The sequence below is a fragment of the Phyllobates terribilis genome, unplaced genomic scaffold (assembly GCF_046119375.1).
Source record: "Phyllobates terribilis strain yellow unplaced genomic scaffold, ASM4611937v1 Scaffold_3__8_contigs__length_932513732, whole genome shotgun sequence".
NCBI classification, from domain to species: Eukaryota; Metazoa; Chordata; class Amphibia; order Anura; family Dendrobatidae; genus Phyllobates; species Phyllobates terribilis.
Window position 1 is genome coordinate 408,422,484 of NW_027362763.1, and position 19,212 is coordinate 408,441,695.

A 19,212-nucleotide genomic window follows, 5' to 3' on the forward strand; every position below is an offset into this window, starting at 1 on the left:
CCAATGGGACAAGGCAGGGATGTCCTCTGTCCCCTCTCTTATACATCCTAGTGACGGAGCACCTGCTCTCATCAATTCGCCATAACCCCAATATTAGGTGGATTGAGGTGGGAGGCACCGAGTACAAGAGCTCTCTATTTGCTGATGATGTCCTAGTATATATCACTCAATCACATATATCCATCCCTGCTGTTATGGCTGAAATAGATCACTTTGTTACATGGTAAAATTTTAAAATCAATGCAGCGAAGTCTGAGGCCCTCGATGTCTCCCTCCCTAAATCCATATAGGATTCCATCCAGTCCAACTTTCCCTTTGCTTGGCCCTCACAGGGTATCAAATACTTAGGAATTCCTATTCATAGAGACCTCTCCCATCTATGTTATCTTAATTTTGGGCCCTTTATTGAACAATTCCATACAGACCACGGTTGGCAAGTTGGAACTGTGAGATTCACTACGTGCACCACTGGTATTTTGTGGAAAAGCACATGTAAGATTCTGCAACAGTCTCTGCTGATACTCCTGCATGCGTGCATCCCTTTCTATGGCAGGAATAATTTCTGCAAATTTACTTTTGTACCGAGGATCTAACAGTGTGGCAACCCAGTAGTCAGGATTATTTCTAATTCTCACAATTCGAGGGTCATGTTGCAGGTAGTGCAGCAAGAAGGCACTCATGTGTGTTGCGCATCCAGGAGCACCAAGTCCCTGTTGTGTTGGTGGCGAGGTAACAATCATGCTTCCTTCCTCTGTCCTCTCCCCCCAACCTCGCACAACAGAAATGTGATCAAGGTCTCCCTCATCTGATGAGTCTTCCATCAGTTCGTCCTCCACTTCTTCCTGGGCTCCTGCACCTTCCTCACTAGTTTGGCTGCTACCATGCGCCCTGGTAAAATCATCTCCCCCACCCTCACATGCCTGCCGCCCTGGTGCTGCCGACCGTCTGGACCTTGCAGATGTTAGCCCTTCCGCATACAACTCCTCCTCCTCTACTTCCTCCACCTCCTCTTGTGCCACCACCTGACTCCGAATTCTGTTTAACATGTGCTCCAGCATGTAAATCACCGGAATAGTCATGCTGATAATGGCATCGTCAGCACTAAACATCTTCGTCGCCATTTCAAAACTGTGCAGAAGGGTGCATAGGTCCCTGATCTGAGACCACTCCTCCAGCGTGATTTGCCCCACCTCTGAATCTCGTTGGCCCAGGCTATACGTCAGAACGTATTGCACCAGGGCTTGTCGGTGCTGCCACAGTCGCTGCAACATGTGCAGAGTTGAATTCCACCGGGTAGGCACATCGCATTTTAGCCGGTGAAGTGGCAGGCCCAACGACTTCTGTAGAGATGTAAGTCGCTGAGCTGCGGGATGCGAACGGCGGAAGTGAGCACACAGCGACCGTGCCCTCTGCAGAAGGCCATCTAGTCTGGGATAGTGGGCTAAAAATTGCTGGACAACCAGGTTCAACACGTGAGCCATACAAGGCACGTGTGTGACATTGCCCCGGCGAAGGGCCGCACCCAGGTTTGCAGCATTGTCGCACACGGCCTTCCCTGGTTTCAGGTCCAGTGGAGACAACCATTCATGAAATTGGTTCTCCAGAGCTGACCACAACTCCTCAGCTGTGTGACTCACATTTCCCAGACATTTCAATGTAAAAACCGCCTGATGACGTTGAGCCCTACTGCCAGCATAGTAAGGAGGTGTGCAGGATCCCTTCTGCGCAGTTAGAAAGCTTGTGGCATGACCAGACAGGCTTTGGGTGCAGGTGGAAGACCGAGAGGAGGTTGAGGAGGCAGAAGCAGTGGAGGAAAAATGACATAAAGAGGATTGACGCACAACTCGTGGGGACGGCAAGACTTGGACAGCAGCCCCTTGTCCTGCTGTCACCATAGTTACCCAGTGTCCAGTCAGCGACATGTAACGCCCCTGTCCATGCCTACTCGTCCAAGTGTCTGTGGTGAAATGCACCCTGTCACACACAGAGTTTCTCAAAGAAGCGGTGATGTTGTGTGCGACATGCTGGTGGAGCGCAGGCACACCTTTCTTTGAGAAGTAGTGCCGACTGGGCATCTGGTACTGGGGCACTGCGACGGACATAAGGTCTCGAAAATCCTCTGTGTCCACCAGGCGGAAAGGCAGCATTTCTGTAGCCAAGAGCTTGCAGATGGTGAAATTCAACCTCTTAGCTTTCTCATGGCTAGGAGGAAATGGTCTTTTACTTGTCCACATCTGAGGGACCGAGGGCTGGCTATTGTGCTTAGACGGGGTTGATAAGGGTGTCCCCGGCAAACTGCCGGTCTGTGAGGAAGATGCAGGCGGACATGTTAGGTTGCCTTGATCCAAAGGTGGTGCTATCGATGTCGGACAGCGCTCAAGACCAGCTGGTGTTACCACCTCCAAAGAAAATGATGACCTGCCAATCACGCTGGCTGTTGCGGGTAAAGAGGTGGCAGGTCTGCGCCCCAAAACAGGTGTGACTGCTGTCCCCCCAGTCACAGAGGATGAAGAGGCCGCGGATGCACAAGATATGGCAGACGGTGGTTGGCCCGGCCGGCTAGACCGCATTGTAGCACACTGAGCTTCCCACTGCAACTTATGCTTCATGTCCATGTGCCGGTTCATGCATGAAGTACTCAAACTATGTATTTTTTGGCCTCTACTTAGCTTTTGCTGACAAATGTTACAGATAACACGAGTTGGGTCATCTTTATCGATCTGAAAAAATGCCCAGGCTATGCAAGGCTTAGCACCCATGCGACCTGAAGAGCCACCACGACTTGTGGTGAGAGGCAGAGTTGTGTTTGAGGATGCAGTTGTTGACGTGCTTCCAGTACTACGTCTCTGTCCAGGAAGGCGCAACCTGACCTCGTCGTCACTAGCATCTTCCTCCACCTCCTCTGCTGACCTCATCTCTTGGCTGACTGTGGGTTGACAGTAAGTGGGATCTCCGACCTCATCATCATCACCCTGTGCGTTATCACACCCGTCGTCCTCAGAGCCAACCTGTTCCTGCCCTGACAAAAAACTAAAGTTGTCGCTCCAATCAGGTATTTGAGTCTTATCATCGTCTTCCTCATTGTCTCCACCAACAGGAGTTACAGTTTGGGAATGAGGGTCTACATTATGGTCAGAACCTTCTGCGTCTGGTCCTGGATCCGACTCATAAAGATTCTGGGCATCAGTGCAGATCATTTCCTCGTCTGGATTCACAAAAGCGCTGGAGTCGACCTCTGATTCCCAGGCTATAGTATGAGTAAACAGCTCTGCAGACTCAACCATCTGTTCTACCTCATACTCAGACGGGCAGCTGGAGATTTGGGAGCTGTGAGGAAGCAAGTGCGATTTGGGTGACACCTTTGAGGACTGGAGTATTTGTGATGTTGAAGTTGATGTGGAGGAGAGCCCACTTAAAGGAGCACTTGATATCCGTTGAAGCACCTGCTGTTTTTGTGCCTCATCTGGAATTTGTAGCGATTGGCGTGGCCGTAAGAAAGGGATCTTATCACATTGTCCGCTAAAAGAAGTAGACATTTTAGTTTGGCTGGAAGATGGTCTTTCTTCTGCACCTACCCCACGGACACAACCTTTTTTCCCCTTCCCAACACGCCTATTCCCCTTTCCACCAGCAGCAGGCCTTTTTCCACTCATTTTGGTGGTTAACTAATTCACAACTCTGGAGTTGTTTGCACAAAAAAACAATGGATGGTAACCGAGCAGAGCTGAGTGGCCAAACTGTGGTATTAGGCCAAAACTATTGGCTGGGTTAGATGCAGAAAAAAATTATTTTTAATTTGCAACCTGATGGAGGTCAGTATAGATGGACTAATAGACCAAGTCCCACACACCGCTAGAAGCCCAAATATTTTTTCAGAGCTAGATGCAGAAAATTTTTTTATTCAATTTGCAACCTGATGGAGGTCAGTATAGATGGACTAATAGAACAAGTCCCACACACTGCTAGAAGCCCAAATATTTTTTCAGAGCTAGATGCAGAAAAAAATTATTTTTAATTTGCAACCTGATGGAGGTCAGTATAGATGGACTAATAGACCAAGTCCCACACACCGCTAGAAGCCCAAATATTTTTTCAGAGCTAGATGCAGAAAAAAATTATTTTTAATTTGCAACCTGATGGAGGTCAGTATAGATGGACTAATAGACCAAGTCCCACACACCGCTAGAAGCCCAAATATTTTTTCAGAGCTAGATGCAGAAAAAAATTATATTCAATTTGCAAGCTGCTGGAGGTCAGTATAGAAGGACTAATAGAACAAGTCCCACACACTGCTAGAAGCCCAAATATTTTTTCAAAGCTAAATGAAGAAAAAAATTATTTTTAATTTGCAACCTGATGGAGGTCAGTATAGATGGACTAATAGACCAAGTCCCACACACTGCTAGAAGCCCAAATATTTTTTCAGAGCTAGATGCAGAAAAAAAATATTTTTAATTTGCAACCTGATGGAGGTCAGTATAGATGGACTAATAGACCAAGTCCCACACACTGCTAGAAGCCCAAATATTTTTTCAGAGCTAGATGCAGAAAAAAATTATTTTTAATTTACAACCTGATGGAGGTCAGTATAGATGGACTAATAGACCAAGTCCCACACACCGCTAGAAGCCCAAATATTTTTTCAGAGCTAGATGCAGAAAAAAATTATATTCAATTTGCAACCTGCTGGACGTCAGTATAGAAGGACTAATAGAACAAGTCCCACACACTGCTAGAAGCCCAAATATTTTTTCAGAGCTAAATGAAGAAAAAATTATTTTTAATTTGCAACCTGATGGAGGTCAGTATAGATGGACTAATAGACCAAGTCCCACACACTGCTAGAAGCCCAAATATTTTTTCAGAGCTAGATGCAGAAAAAAATTATATTCAGTTTGCAACCTGATGGAGGTCAGTATAGATGGACTAATAGAATGATGCTATGCCCAAAAGATTTTACTTCACTAGGTGCAGTAAAAAAATTGGTATTCTATACACAGGTGGTATATCTTGCAACACAGATAGGCTACTCCACTGACTAACACACTCTGCAATAGGCCAAAAAGGATTAGCTTTGCTAGATTCAGCCAAATGCTGTGAAAAAAACTTGCACAGCACTGGCACAGACCTGCCTGGCAAAAACTGATAGGAACTGATGTAACCTAGTCCTGAAAAGGACTCCAATTACAATTAGTCTTTACTCCCACAATCTATCTATTTAAGAGCACAGACCTGCCTGAAAAAAGTCGTAGGAAATGCTGTAACCTAGTCCTTAAAAGGACTGCAATCACAACTATTCCCTACTCCCAAGCTATCTGTATATTTGTGCGAAAATTGGCTTGAAATTAACAAGGTATAGCGCACACAGCAACAGCGGTGCCATCTAACACGCAGCTGCAGCAGTGAGAAATTGGTGGCGACGGGGAAAATGGCTTGGTCTTATAGGGCAAGGACATGTGACATACACTGCCAATCACACATGCCCTTGCTTGTGTGAAAAAAAGCACTTCGCTCCGTGTGTGCGCTGCTGATAGGCTGACAGATTGCACCTCCCCACTGCAAATGCGGGAAAGAGAAAAAAAAATGGAGATCTTCATTGTTCCTGCAGAGATCCATCCCCTGCCCCTCCCCCCGCCCCGCTGTACACTCAAACTGCGTATTAACATTAATTTTCATCATTACTGAGAAAAAATCCAGTTATGATTTTGGTGCACGAACAGTTATCGAACATAACCTCGAACAGCCGAATTTTTCTCAAATTGTTCGTGTTCGCCGACCGGCTCGAACACCGCCCAAAACAGCTCGAATTTGAGATTGGCGAACAGTTCGAGTAGAACAACGCTCATCTCTACTGCAGACCACTTTTTTATTGATGGTGTCTTGATAATTGCCAATAATTTCCATCTTTTGTCTATTCCATTTGAGCAACAGCATGTGAAATTGATTGTCAATCAGTGTTGCTTCTTAAGTGGACAGTTTGATTTCACAGAAGTTTGATTTACTTGTAGTTATATTGTGTTGTTTAAGTGTTCCCTTTATTTTTTTGAGAGGTGTATGTTAAGGAACATCCTTTCCAGGGTAATGACTTGTATATAAGGCAAATTAAATAACCAAAAACAAAAATGCTCCTCCACACTTTGGGCTATGTTCACATGTAGCGTTTTTGATGCGTTTTTGCACTTTTGCATTGCTTTCAAACGTGAAAAAACATTTACCAGTAAATATCTTTCTAACATTTTACTGCCTTATCTGGCTATGTGGTGTGAGGCACAACATCAGACACATCCTGTTTCATTTAGGATGGAGGGACTCTGAAAGTCACAAGCACTAATTTTATAGGGCCATCAGGCGACCTTTACTATTCTTAAAGGGCCAGCAGTCAGCTATGCTTTGTTGTTCCCATTATTAACGAGTGAGTCTTCTACAACTGCTGCCAAAAGTTTGAAGGAACTCCAATGCCCCTTGCAAGAGACGTAGAGGTCGAAGGGCCACCTGCAGAAAATGCTCCCATTATTTGGAAGTGTGTCTCCCATACTGTTTGCCTATACAGTGAAGCAATGGCTGCCAAAAATTTGGAGGAACTCCAATGCCCCTTGCAAGAGACGTGGAGGTTGGAGAGCGTCCTGCAAAAAATGCACCCATTATTAGGAAGTGGGTCTCCTATACTGTTTGCTTATGCAGTGAAGCAACGGCTGCCAAAAATTTGGAGGAACTCCAATGCCAATTGCAAGAGACATAAAGGTCGGAGGGCCTCCTGAAAACAATGTTCCCATTATTTAGAAGTGTGTCGCCCATACAGTTTGCCTATGCAATGAAGCAAGGGCTGCCATAAATTTGGAGGTACTCCTATGCCCCTTGCAAGAGACGTAGATATGTTGATATGGTACATATGGTGGTGATATGGTGGTGGAGGATGAGGATGCGGAGAAGGCAGGAAGAGCAAATAGACAATATCAGGAAGCGTATACCTATGTCTGGGTGTGAAGACAGAGGTGCATAGGAACAGAGTTAGACATCCCAGAAAAAAGACACTGTATTTAAGTTTATGTTACGCTGCTATCATTCTTTTGTGTTGAGAAGTCTGGCCCAGTAAAATCCTTGTTCATTTTTATAAGAGTCAGCCTGTCAGCATTTTCAGTTGACAGGCGAATGAGCCTATCGGTTATAATTCAAACGGCGGCACTAAAAACCCGCTCTGACAAAACGCTAGCGGTAGGGCAGGCCAGTACCTCCAAGTCATAGAGAGCCAGTTCATGCCACGTGTCTAGCTTCGATACCCAAAAATAATAAGGCACAGAGGAATCACGGAGGACGTTGGTACGGTCGGCAAGGTACTCCCTCTGCATCTTCCCAAACTTTGCACTCCTTGTGAAAGTACCCCGCGCCACAGGGCCTGTGTGAAAACTGTCCCAGATCTTTGACAGTGTTCCCCTGCCTCTGCTGGATTGCATTTGTGGATCTCCCAACTGTACTCCTTGGTTATCCAATGAAGTGTGACCTCTGACGCCAGCGTTTTCAGATGGTAATTTTTTAAATAATTTCACTAAAAGGGCCTTCTCGTACTGCACCATTTTATTAGACCTGTCCTGCAAAGGAATGAGAGACAGAAAGTCCTCCCTGTACCTTGGGTCTAGAAGCGTCACCAACCAGTAATGACTGTCATCCAAAATTTGGACAATGTGAGGGTCATGGGAAAGGCAGTGTAACAAACTCAGCCATGTGTGCCAGACTGCAAAGAGGCAAGACTTTCCCATCCTCCTCCTCTTCCTCCTCCTCCCTGTCCTCCGGCCATCCACGCTGAACAGACAATATGGCAGTTGTGCAGGTAGTACCGTCTATAGCGCACAAAGCTAGCTCCTGTTCTTCCTCCTCCTCCTCTTCCTCACATTGTCACCCATTCCACGTTGGGATGAAATGAGGCTGGGCTGTATGTAATCACCCTGTATGGTTCCTTGCTCCATCTCATCGTGCTCTGCTTGCAATGCATCCTCTTTAATTGCGAGCAGAGAGCTTTCAGAAGACAGAGTAGTGGGATGGTGATGCTGATTATGGCGTCATCGACACTCACCATCTTGGCGGAGTCCTCAAAGTTTTGGAGGATGGTACATATGTCTGACATCCATGTCCACTCCTGAGGTTTTATGTGTGGAGTCGGACCTGAATACCGATGGCCTTGTTGATACTGGTAGTCAATAGTGTTGAGCGAGCACTAAAATACTCGGGTGCTCGAAGCTCGGGCCGAGCTCACCATGATACTCGGGTGCTCGACCCGAGCAACGAGCCCAATGTTAGTCTATGGGAAACCCGAGCATTTTTGCGGCAGCACCCCCGGCAGTCTGTAGAAAGCCTAAAAAGTGCCCAAAACGATAGTGACAGTGCTCAAATGACATGGGGACAGCATGGGGAGCACCCCAGGGAGCATTTCTGACCCCCAGGTCACTGCTGTCAACAACGTGGTCAGAGGTATTAAGCCACTTTTAAGGACTCACAATAAAACGTTCAAAAACAAAACTGAAACGATTTTCCTGTGAAATATGTTAAGGAACATCCTTTCCAGGGTAAAGACTTGTTTATAAGGTAAAATAAATAACCAAAAACAAAAATACTCCTCCACACCTTGGGCTATGTTCACAAGTAGCATTTTTTATGCGTTTTTGCACTTTTGTATTGCTTTCAAACGTGACAAATGCATTCACCGGGAAATGTCATTTTAACATTTTACAACCTTATCTGGCCATGTGCTGTGTGACACATGCATACAGTACTGAAAAGACATGGGAACAGCATGGGGAAGACCCTTGGAAGCATCTCTGACACCCAGGTCACTGCCTAAAAGTGTGCCCATCAGAAGTGATCCTTGCCGCATCAGAAGATGCAGACTTGCAACTATCACCGTGCAAGTCCTTGTCCCAGGGCAGTGCTCAATTGTACCTCCCCCAGTCCTTGCAATGCAAGCGCAAGTATGCAGCCTGCCACCCACCCACCCCCTGGCTGCAATACCATACTGCTTGCTTGCCCTTTAAATTGGGCCTTTTAGGCATGTGGAGGCGGAATCTGGCCACCACGTCATGGCTGCGTCGGCGGCCTGGTATCCATACACAGTCCCCAGCCACCCGGTGGCCGGGTGTCCACGCTTGATTCCCAGCCCCTATTTGAAGGACAGCCTAACCACAAACACGTGGACAAGTGAATGTGGCCAAGGATGGTCCATCTCACTGACGCCTTCACACTGGGTTAATATTGTGGAAGCCGGGACACAGTTGGACACTGGGATGCAACACGTCCTCCAGACATAGAGGATTGCGGGTCCTGGGTCAATCAGGCTTCAACTCAAAGTTCAGAAGGTAGACAGCAGCAGTGGTCGGCCTCCTACACAACGAGTAAATTATTCATGATCATGAGGCCATCCATCTCCTTAGCTTTCTATTCCTTGGAATGCAAGCGCATGTATGTAGTAGCGGCCTGAGGTGGTCAGAGTTTTGGCGCATATCCTACCTCCTCCGAGGATTGCTGGATGTTTTCCTGCTGCTATCCCAGTTCTATGACTCCCGTTAAAACAAAGCTTCAGGTGATGAATGATGGATGAGGTGGTGGCAAAGGAGAAAGAGCAGGAGGAACAGGGACCATTCACATCAATATCAGGCCAGTCAACCACACATGTCTTGTAGGATATGTTTCTGTACCAAAAGGAGTGGTTCGGCTACACAGTTATAGCAACTGGGTCTCCTGTGCACTGTTGGCCTAAGCAGTGAATGGAAGGCTTTCCAAAAATTATGAGGAACTGCAATGCCCCTTGAAACAGACGTTGATTACAGCGTACTAAAAACCTTCTACCCATTATTGGGGAGTGGGTCTCCCTTACTTTTCGCCTATGCATTGAAAAGCAAAAGCTGACTAAAATTAAGAGGAAATGCAATGCCCGTTGGAAGAGTCGTGGAGGTTAGAGGTAATTAAAAACAACATTTCAATGCACCTTGGAAGAGCTGTGGAGTTCACAGTGGTTTAACAAGACAGTTTTAATGCCCCTTGGAAGAGTGGTGGAGTTCAGAGTGGTTTAACAAGACGGATTTAATGTCCCTTGGAAGAGCTGTGGAGTTCAGAGTGGTTTAACAAGATGGTTTTCATGCCCCTTGGAAGAGACGTGGAGGTCACAGTAGCTTAACAAGACAGTTTTAATGCCCCTTGGAAGAGTGGTGGAGGTCACAGTGGAATAAAAAGACATTATCAATGCCCCTTGGAAGAGCTGTGGAGTTCAGAGTGGTTTAACAAGATGGTTTTCATGCCCCTTACAAGAGACATACAGTACAGCATACTAAAAACATTATTCCCATTATTGGGGAGTGGGTCTCCCATAGTCTTTGCCTATGACTTCCAAGCAAAAGCTGCCAAAAATTAGGATGGAGGAACTTGCAATGCCCCTTACAAGAGCCATGCAGTACAGCATATTAAAAACATCATTCCCATTACTGGGGAGTGGGTCTCCCATATTCTTTGCCTATGCCTTCCAAGCAAAAGCTGCCAAAAATTAGGACGGAGGAACTTGCAATGCTGGCAAACAAGAGCCATGCAGTACAGCATATAAAAACATTATTCCCATTATTTGGGAGTGGGGCTCCCATAGTCTTTGCCTATGCCTTTCAAGCAAAAGCTGCCAAAAATTAGGACGGAGGAACTTGCAATGCTGGCAAACAAGAGCCATGCAGTACAGCATATTAAAAACATTATTCCCATTATTGGGGAGTGGGTCTCCCATAGTCTTTTCCTATGCCTTCCAAGCAAAAGCTGCCAAAAATTAGGACAGCAGAACTTGCAATGCTGGCAACATGGACCACGGTCACCCTGGTGGTATAGTGGTGGTGGAGGCTGAGGATACGGAGAAGAGCAAAATACAGCCGAAATGAGGAAGCGTATACCCATGTGTCTGTGTGAAGCGGTGCATGGGAATACACCTCCCGAAATAACACAATGGATTTGATTTTATGTTACTCTGCTGTCATTTGGTGGTGATGAGAAGTCTGGCCCAATCCAGCCCTTGTTCATTTTGATAAGGGTCAGCTTGTCAGCATTGTCAGTTGACAGGCGAGTGCACTTATCAGTTATAGTTCCCCCAGCGGCACTAAAAACACGCTTCAATAACACGCTAGCGGCAGGGCAGGCCAGGACCTCCACGGCGTACAGAGCGAGTTCATTCCAAGTGTCCAGCTTGGATACCCAATAATTAAAAGGCACAGAGAAATCACAGAGGAAGCTGGTACGGTCAGCAAGGTACTCCCTCACCATCTTTTGAAACTTTCCACTCCTTGTGAGATTACCCCATGCTTCAGGGCCTGTAAGATGGGCGGGTCTCAGAAAACTGTCCCAGAATGTTGACAGTGTTCCCCTGCCTCTGCTGGATTGGAGTTGCATTTCTCTCGCCTGTACGCCTTGGTTGGGCAACGAACTGTGACCTCTGTCGCTAGAGTGTTCAGATGGGAATTTTTTTAACAGTTCTGCAGCAAGGGCCTTCTTGTACTGCCCCATTTTTGTAGACCTCTCCACCTCAGAAATAAGAGTGTGAAAGTTCTCCTTGTAGCGGGGGTCTACAAGTGTCACCAACCAGTAATGACTGTCACCCAACATTTTGACAACGTGAGGGTCATGGTTAAGGCAGCGTAACATAAAGTCAGCCATGCGTGCCAGACTGGTAACGGGCAAGACTTCCGTGTCCTCACCAAGATGACGACTGACCATGCTCTCCTCCTCCTCCTCCCCCATGTCCTCAGGCCACCCACGCTAAACCGACGGTATGACAGTTGTACAGGTACTACCGTCTACAGCGCATGATACCAGCTCCTGTTCTTCCTCCTCCTCTCCCTCATTGTTCCCCAATGCACGTTGGGATGAGATGAGGCTGGGCTGTGTGTAATCGCCCGCTATGACTTCTTGATCCATCTCATCATACTCTAGCTGCAATGCCTCCTCTTTAATTCTCTGCAGAGAGCATTGCAAAAGACAGACAAGTAGGATGCTGACGCTAATGATGGCGTCATTGCCACTCACCATCTTGGTGGACTCCTCAAAGTTTGTCAGGATGGTACATATGTCACACATCCAGGTCCACTCCTAATGTCTTATGTGTGGCGTCTGACCTGAAAAACGACAATCTTGTTGCAGCTGGTACTCCACAACTGCTCTCTTCTGCTCACAAATCCTTTGGAACATGTGGAGGGTAGAGTTCCAACGTGTGTCGACATCACACACCAGTCGGTGTGCCGGAAGCTGCAAACGCTGCTGCAACACAGCAAGGGCGGTGGAAGCTGTAGCCAAATTCCGAAAATGAGCTGACAGGCGGCGTACTTTGATGAGCATATCAGGCAACTCGGGGTACGATTTAAGAAACCGCTGAACCACGAGGTTAAGCACATGAGCAAGGCATGGTACGTGTGTGATCTCGCCTCGCCTCAGAGCCGCCACCAGGTTACGGCCATTGTCACACACGACCATGCCTGGATGTAGGTTCAGCGGTCTCAGCCACAGATCTGCCTGCTCTTTCACAGCTGTCCACAACTCACAAGCAGTGTGAGGTTTATCACCTAAGCTTCTGAGTTTCAGCACAGCCTGTTGCCGCTTGGCTGAGGCAGTACTGCAGTGCTTCCAGCTTGTAACTGATGTAGTGATATCTGAGATGGAGGCTGAACATGAGGAGGAGGATGATGCGCAGGAGCTGTACACTGTGGGGGCAACTCTGACTGACATAGGGCCCGCAATCCTCGGTGTGGGGAGGATGTGTTCCGTCCCAAGGTCCGACTGGGTCCCGGCTTCCACTATGTTCACCCAGTGTGCCGTCAGGGAAATGTACCATCCCTGGCCTCAAGCACTTGTCCACGTGTCCGTTGTCAGGTGGACTCTCCCAGTAACTGCATTGTTGAGGGCACGGCAGATGTTTTGGGACACGTGCTTGTGTAGTGCGGGGATGGCACACTGGCCAAAATAGTGACGTCTGGGGACCGAGTACCGATGGACGGCCACCGCCATAAGGTTGCGGAAGGATTCCGTCTCCACCAGCCTAAAAGGCAGCATTTCCAACGCAAGCAGTCATGAAATGTGCGAATTTAGGACAGTGGCCTGTGGGGCGTTGGCTGCGAATTTGTGCTTTCGTTCAAAGCTCTGGTATATGGACAATTGAATGCTGCGGTGGGACGTGGACGTTGATGCTGTTTCTTGGGAAACAGCCATAATAAGTGAAGACTGAGAGGAGGTGGTATCTTTGCATGCAGTATGGACAGGGGATTGCCTTGCATGCACAACAGGGGGTTCTCTTACACGCACAGCAGCAGAAGAAGCAGTGGTGACACCCGCTGACACTGATCGTGGACCCTGGGGTTCGCCCACAAAGTCAGGTGCTTTGCTGACATGTGCCTGATCATGCTGGTGGTAGTCAGGCTGGTAGTTTTGTCACCCCTGCTGATGCTGGCATGGCAGGTGGTACAAATGGCCTTTTTGAGGGTTATCAGCAGAGTCTTTAAAAAAATTCCAGACTTTGGAAGACCTACAGGTTGTACTGGCAACGTCCCTCGTGTTGGTGTTACGGGGAACGGTTGCCACCACCTCCATGTGGAAGACAGACCGGAGGTGGTGGTGCCCAGGTAACTGGAAGTATTATCTGATATCCAATTAATTACCTGTTCACACAGATCAGTTCGCAATACTGGTGTTGTAGTGTGCTTCCCTAGTAATTCGGTCAAGAAGTAGGAGCGAGAAGATGTGGCTGTTGGTTGTGGCACATTTTCACCTTTGCCACGGACCCGTCATCTACACGCACTATCACCAGAACGCCCATTTCCACGTCCCTTGCCACGCGCCTTGCCCATTGTAAATGAAGTAAAATAGCTTACACTTGCACTAACAGTGGCAAAAGGGTAATAAAAAGGATATTAGAACCGTGGAAGAGGAAAACCACAGTTCTATTTCTCTGGCCTACACCAGAATCTTTTAAACAGATATATTTGTGTCTGAACACTGAGCGAGACACTCAAACTGTTTTTTTTTATGTAAAATAGCCAAAAAGGTGGATAATACAGAGATTTGAACTGTGAAACTGCAAAACCAGAGTTATAGTTATGTGGCCTACACCAGAATCTTTTAAACAGATATATTTGTGTCTGAACAGTCAGAGAGACACTATTACTGTTTTTTTTTATGGAAAAAAGGCCAAAAGCTGGATAATACAGAGTTTTGAACCGTGGAACTACAAAACCACAGTTATAGTTATGTGTAGAGATGAGCGTTGTTCTACTCGAACTGTTCGCCAATCTCAAATTCGAGCTGTTTTGGGCGGTGTTCGAGCCGTTCGGCGAACACGAACAATTTAAGAAAAATTCGGCTGTTCGAGGTTATGTTCGATAACTGTTCGTGCACCAAAATCATAACTGGATTTTTTCTCAGTAATGATGAAAATTAATGTTAATACGCAGTTTGAGTGTACAGCGGGGTGGGGGGAGGGGCAGGGGATGGATCTCTGCAGGAACAATGAAGATCTCCATTTTTTTTTCTCTTTCCCGCATTTGCAGTGGGGAGGTGCAATCTGTCAGCCTATCAGCAGCGCACACACGGAGCGAAGTGCTTTTTTTCACACAAGCAAGGGCATGTGTCATTGGCAGTGTATGTCACATGTCCTTGCCCTATAAGACCAAGCCATTTTCCCCGTCGCCACCATTTTCTCACTGCTGCAGCTGCGTGTTAGACGGCACCGCTGTTGCTGTGTGCGCTATACCTTGTTAATTTCAAGCCAATTTTCGCACAAATGTACAGATAGCTTGGGAGTAGGGAATAGTTGTGATTGCAGTCCTTTTAAGGACTAGGTTACAGCATTTCCTACGACTTTTATCAGGGAGGTCTGTGCTCTTAAATAGATAGGTTGTGGGAGTAAAGACTAATTGTAATTGGAGTCCTTTTCAGGACTAGGTTACATGAGTTCCTATCAGTTTTTGCCAGGCAGGTCTGTGCCAGTGCTGTGCAAGTTTTTTTCACAGCATTTGGCTGAATCTAGCAAAGCTAATCCTTTTTGGCCTATTGCAGAGTGTGTTAGTCAGTGGAGTAGCCTATCTGTGTTGCAAGATATAACACCTGTGTATAGAATACCAATTTTTTTACTGCACCTAGTGAAGTAAAATCTTTTGGGCATAGCATCATTCTATTAGTCCATCTATACTGACCTCCATCAGGTTGCAAACTGAATATAATTTTTTTCTGCATCTAGCTCTGAAAAAATATTTGGGCTTCTAGCAGTGTGTGGGACTTGGTCTATTAGTCCATCTATACTGACCTCCATCAGGTTGCAAATTAAAAATAATTTTTTTCTTCATTTAGCTCTGAAAAAATATTTGGGCTTCTAGCAGTGTGTGGGACTTGTTCTATTAGTCCATCTATACTGACCTCCAGCAGGTTGCAAATTGAATATAATTTTTTTCTGCATCTAGCTCTGAAAAAATAGTTGGGCTTCTAGCGGTGTGTGGGACTTGGTCTATTAGTCCATCTATACTGACCTCCATCAGGTTGCAAATTAAAAATAATTTTTTTCTGCATCTAGCTCTGAAAAAATATTTGGGCTTCTAGCAGTGTGTGGGACTTGGTCTATTAGTCCATCTATACTGACCTCCATCAGGTTGCAAATTAAAAATAATTTTTTTCTGCATCTAGCTCTGAAAAAATATTTGGGCTTCTAGCAGTGTGTGGGACTTGGTCTATTAGTCCATCTATACTGACCTCCATCAGGTTGCAAATTAAAAATAATTTTTTTCTGCATCTAGCTCTGAAAAAATATTTGGGCTTCTAGCAGTGTGTGGGACTTGGTCTATTAGTCCATCTATACTGACCTCCATCAGGTTGCAAATTAAAAATAATTTTTTTCTGCATCTAGCTCTGAAAAAATATTTGGGCTTCTAGCGGTGTGTGGGACTTGGTCTATTAGTCCATCTATACTGACCTCCATCAGGTTGCAAATTAAAAATAATTTTTTTCTGCATCTAGCTCTGAAAAAATATTTGGGCTTCTAGCAGTGTGTGGGACTTGGTCTATTAGTCCATCTATACTGACCTCCATCAGGTTGCAAATTAAAAATAATTTTTTTCTTCATTTAGCTCTGAAAAAATATTTGGGCTTCTAGCAGTGTGTGGGACTTGTTCTATTAGTCCTTCTATACTGACCTCCAGCAGGTTGCAAATTGAATATAATTTTTTTCTGCATCTAGCTCTGAAAAAATAGTTGGGCTTCTAGCGGTGTGTGGGACTTGGTCTATTAGTCCATCTATACTGACCTCCATCAGGTTGCAAATTAAAAATAATTTTTTTCTGCATCTAGCTCTGAAAAAATATTTGGGCTTCTAGCAGTGTGTGGGACTTGGTCTATTAGTCCATCTATACTGACCTCCATCAGGTTGCAAATTAAAAATAATTTTTATCTGCATCTACAGTACCTCTGAAAAAAAATTTGGGCTTCTAGCTGTGTGTGGGACTATTTGTATTAGTCCATCTATACTGACCTCCATCAGGTTGCAAACTGAATATATTTTTTTCTGCATCTACCTCTGAAAAAATATTTGGCCTTCTAGTAGTGTGTCGGACTTTCTCTATTAGTCCATCTATACTGACCTCCATCAGGTTGCTAATTAAAACTAATTTTTATCTGCATCTACAGTACCTCTGAAAAAATATTTGGGCTTCTAGCTGTGTGTGGGACTATTTGTATTAGTCCATCTATACTGACCTCCATCAGGTTGCAAATTCAAAATAATTTTTTTCTGCATCTAACCCAGCCAATTGTTTTGGCCTAATACCACAGTTTGGCCACTCAGCTCTGCTCGGTTACCATCCATTGTTTTTTTGTGCAAACAACTCCAGAGTTGTGAATTAGTTAACCACCAAAATGAGTGGAAAAAGGCCTGCTGCTGGTGGAAAGGGGAATAGGCGTGTTGGGAAGGGGAAAAAAGGTTGTGTCCGTGGGGTAGGTGTTAAAGCAACAGTAACATCTGCAGAAGAAAGACCATCTTCCAGCCAAACTAAAATGTCTACTTCTTTTAGCGGACAATGTGATAAGATCCCTTTCTTACGGCCACGCCAATCGCTACAAATTCCAGATGAGGCACAAAAACAGCAGGTGCTTCAACGGATATCAAGTGCTCCTTTAAGTGGTCTCTCCTCCACATCAACTTCAACATCACAAATACTCCAGTCCTCAAAGGTGTCACCCAAATCGCACTTGCTTCCTCACAGCTCCCAAATCTCCAGCTGCCCATCTGAGTATGAGGTAGAACAGATGGTTGAGTCTGCAGAGCTGTTTACTCATACTATAGCCTGGGAATCAGAGGTCGACTCCAGCGCTTCTGTGAATCCAGACGAGGAAATGATCTGCACTGATGCCCAGAATCTTTATGAGTCGGATCCAGGACCAGACGCAGAAGGTTCTGACCATAATGTAGACCCTCATTCCCAAACTGTAACTCCTGTTGGTGGAGACAATGAGGAAGACGATGATAAGACTCAAATACCTGATTGGAGCGACAACTTTAGTTTTTTGTCAGGGCAGGAACAGGTTGGCTCTGAGGACGACGGGTGTGATAACGCACAGGGTGATGATGATGAGGTCGGAGATCCCACTTACTGTCAACCCACAGTCAGCCAAGAGATGAGGTCAGCAGAGGAGGTGGAGGAAGATGCTAGTGACGACGAGGTCAGGTTGCGCCTTCCTGGACAGAGACGTAGTACTGGAAGCACGTCAACAACTGCATCCTCAAACACAACTCTGCCTCTCACCACAAGTCGTGGTGGCTCTTCAGGTCGCATGGGTGCTAAGCCTTGCATAGCCTGGGCATTTTTTCAGATCGATAAAGATGACCCAACTCGTGTTATCTGTAACATTTGTCAGCAAAAGCTAAGTAGAGGCCAAAAAATACATAGTTTGAGTACTTCATGCATGAACCGGCACATGGACATGAAGCATAAGTTGCAGTGGGAAGCTCAGTGTGCTACAATGCGGCCTAGCCGGCCGGGCCAATCACCGTCTGCCATATCTTGTGCATCCGTGGCCTCTTCATCCTCTGTGACTGGGGGGACAGCAGTCACACCTGTTTTGGGGCGCAGACCTGCCACCTCTTTACCCGCAACAGCCAGCGTGATTGGCAGGTCATCATTTTCTTTGGAGGTGGTAACACCAGCTGGTGTTGAGCGCTGTCTGACATCGATAGCACCACCTTTGGATCAAGGCAACCTAACATGTCCGCCTGCATCTTCCTCACAGACCGGCAGTTTGCCGGGGACACCCTTATCAACCCCGTCTAAGCACAATAGCCAGCCCTCGGTCCCTCAGATGTGGACAAGTAAAAGACCATTTCCTCCTAGCCATGAGAAAGCTAAGAGGTTGAATTTCACCATCTGCAAGCTCTTGGCTACAGAAATGCTGCCTTTCCGCCTGGTGGACACAGAGGATTTTTGAGACCTTATGTCCGTCGCAGTGCCCCAGTACCAGATGCCCAGTCGGCACTACTTCTCAAAGAAAGGTGTGCCTGCGCTCCACCAGCATGTCGCACACAACATCACCGCTTCTTTGAGAAACTCTGTGTGTGACAGGGTGCATCTCACCACAGACACTTGGACGAGTAGGCATGGACAGGGGCGTTACATGTCGCTGACTGGGCACTGGGTAACTATGGTGACAGCAGGACAAGGGGCTGCTGTCCAAGTCTTGCCGTCCCCACGAGTTGTGCGTCAATCCTCTTTATGTCAAAGTTCCTCCACTGCTTCTGCCTCCTCAACCTCCTCTCGGTCTTCCACCTGCACCCAAAGCCTGTCTGGTCATGCCACAAGATTTCTAACTGCGCAGAAAGGATCCTGCACACCTCCTTACTATGCTGGCAGTAGGGCTCAACGTCATCAGGCGGTTTTTACATTGAAATGTCTGGGAAATGTGAGTCACACAGCTGAGGAGTTGTGGTCAGCTCTGGAGAACCAATTTCATGAATGGTTGTCTCCACTGGACCTGAAACCAGGGAAGGCCGTGCGCGACAATGCTGCAAACCTGGGTGCGGCCCTTCGCCGGGGCAATGTCACACACGTGCCTTGTATGGCTCACGTGTTGAACCTGGTTGTCCAGCAATTTTTAGCCCACTATCCCAGACTAGATGGCCTTCTGCAGAGGGCACGGTCGCTGTGTGCTCACTTCCGCCGTTCGCATCCCGCA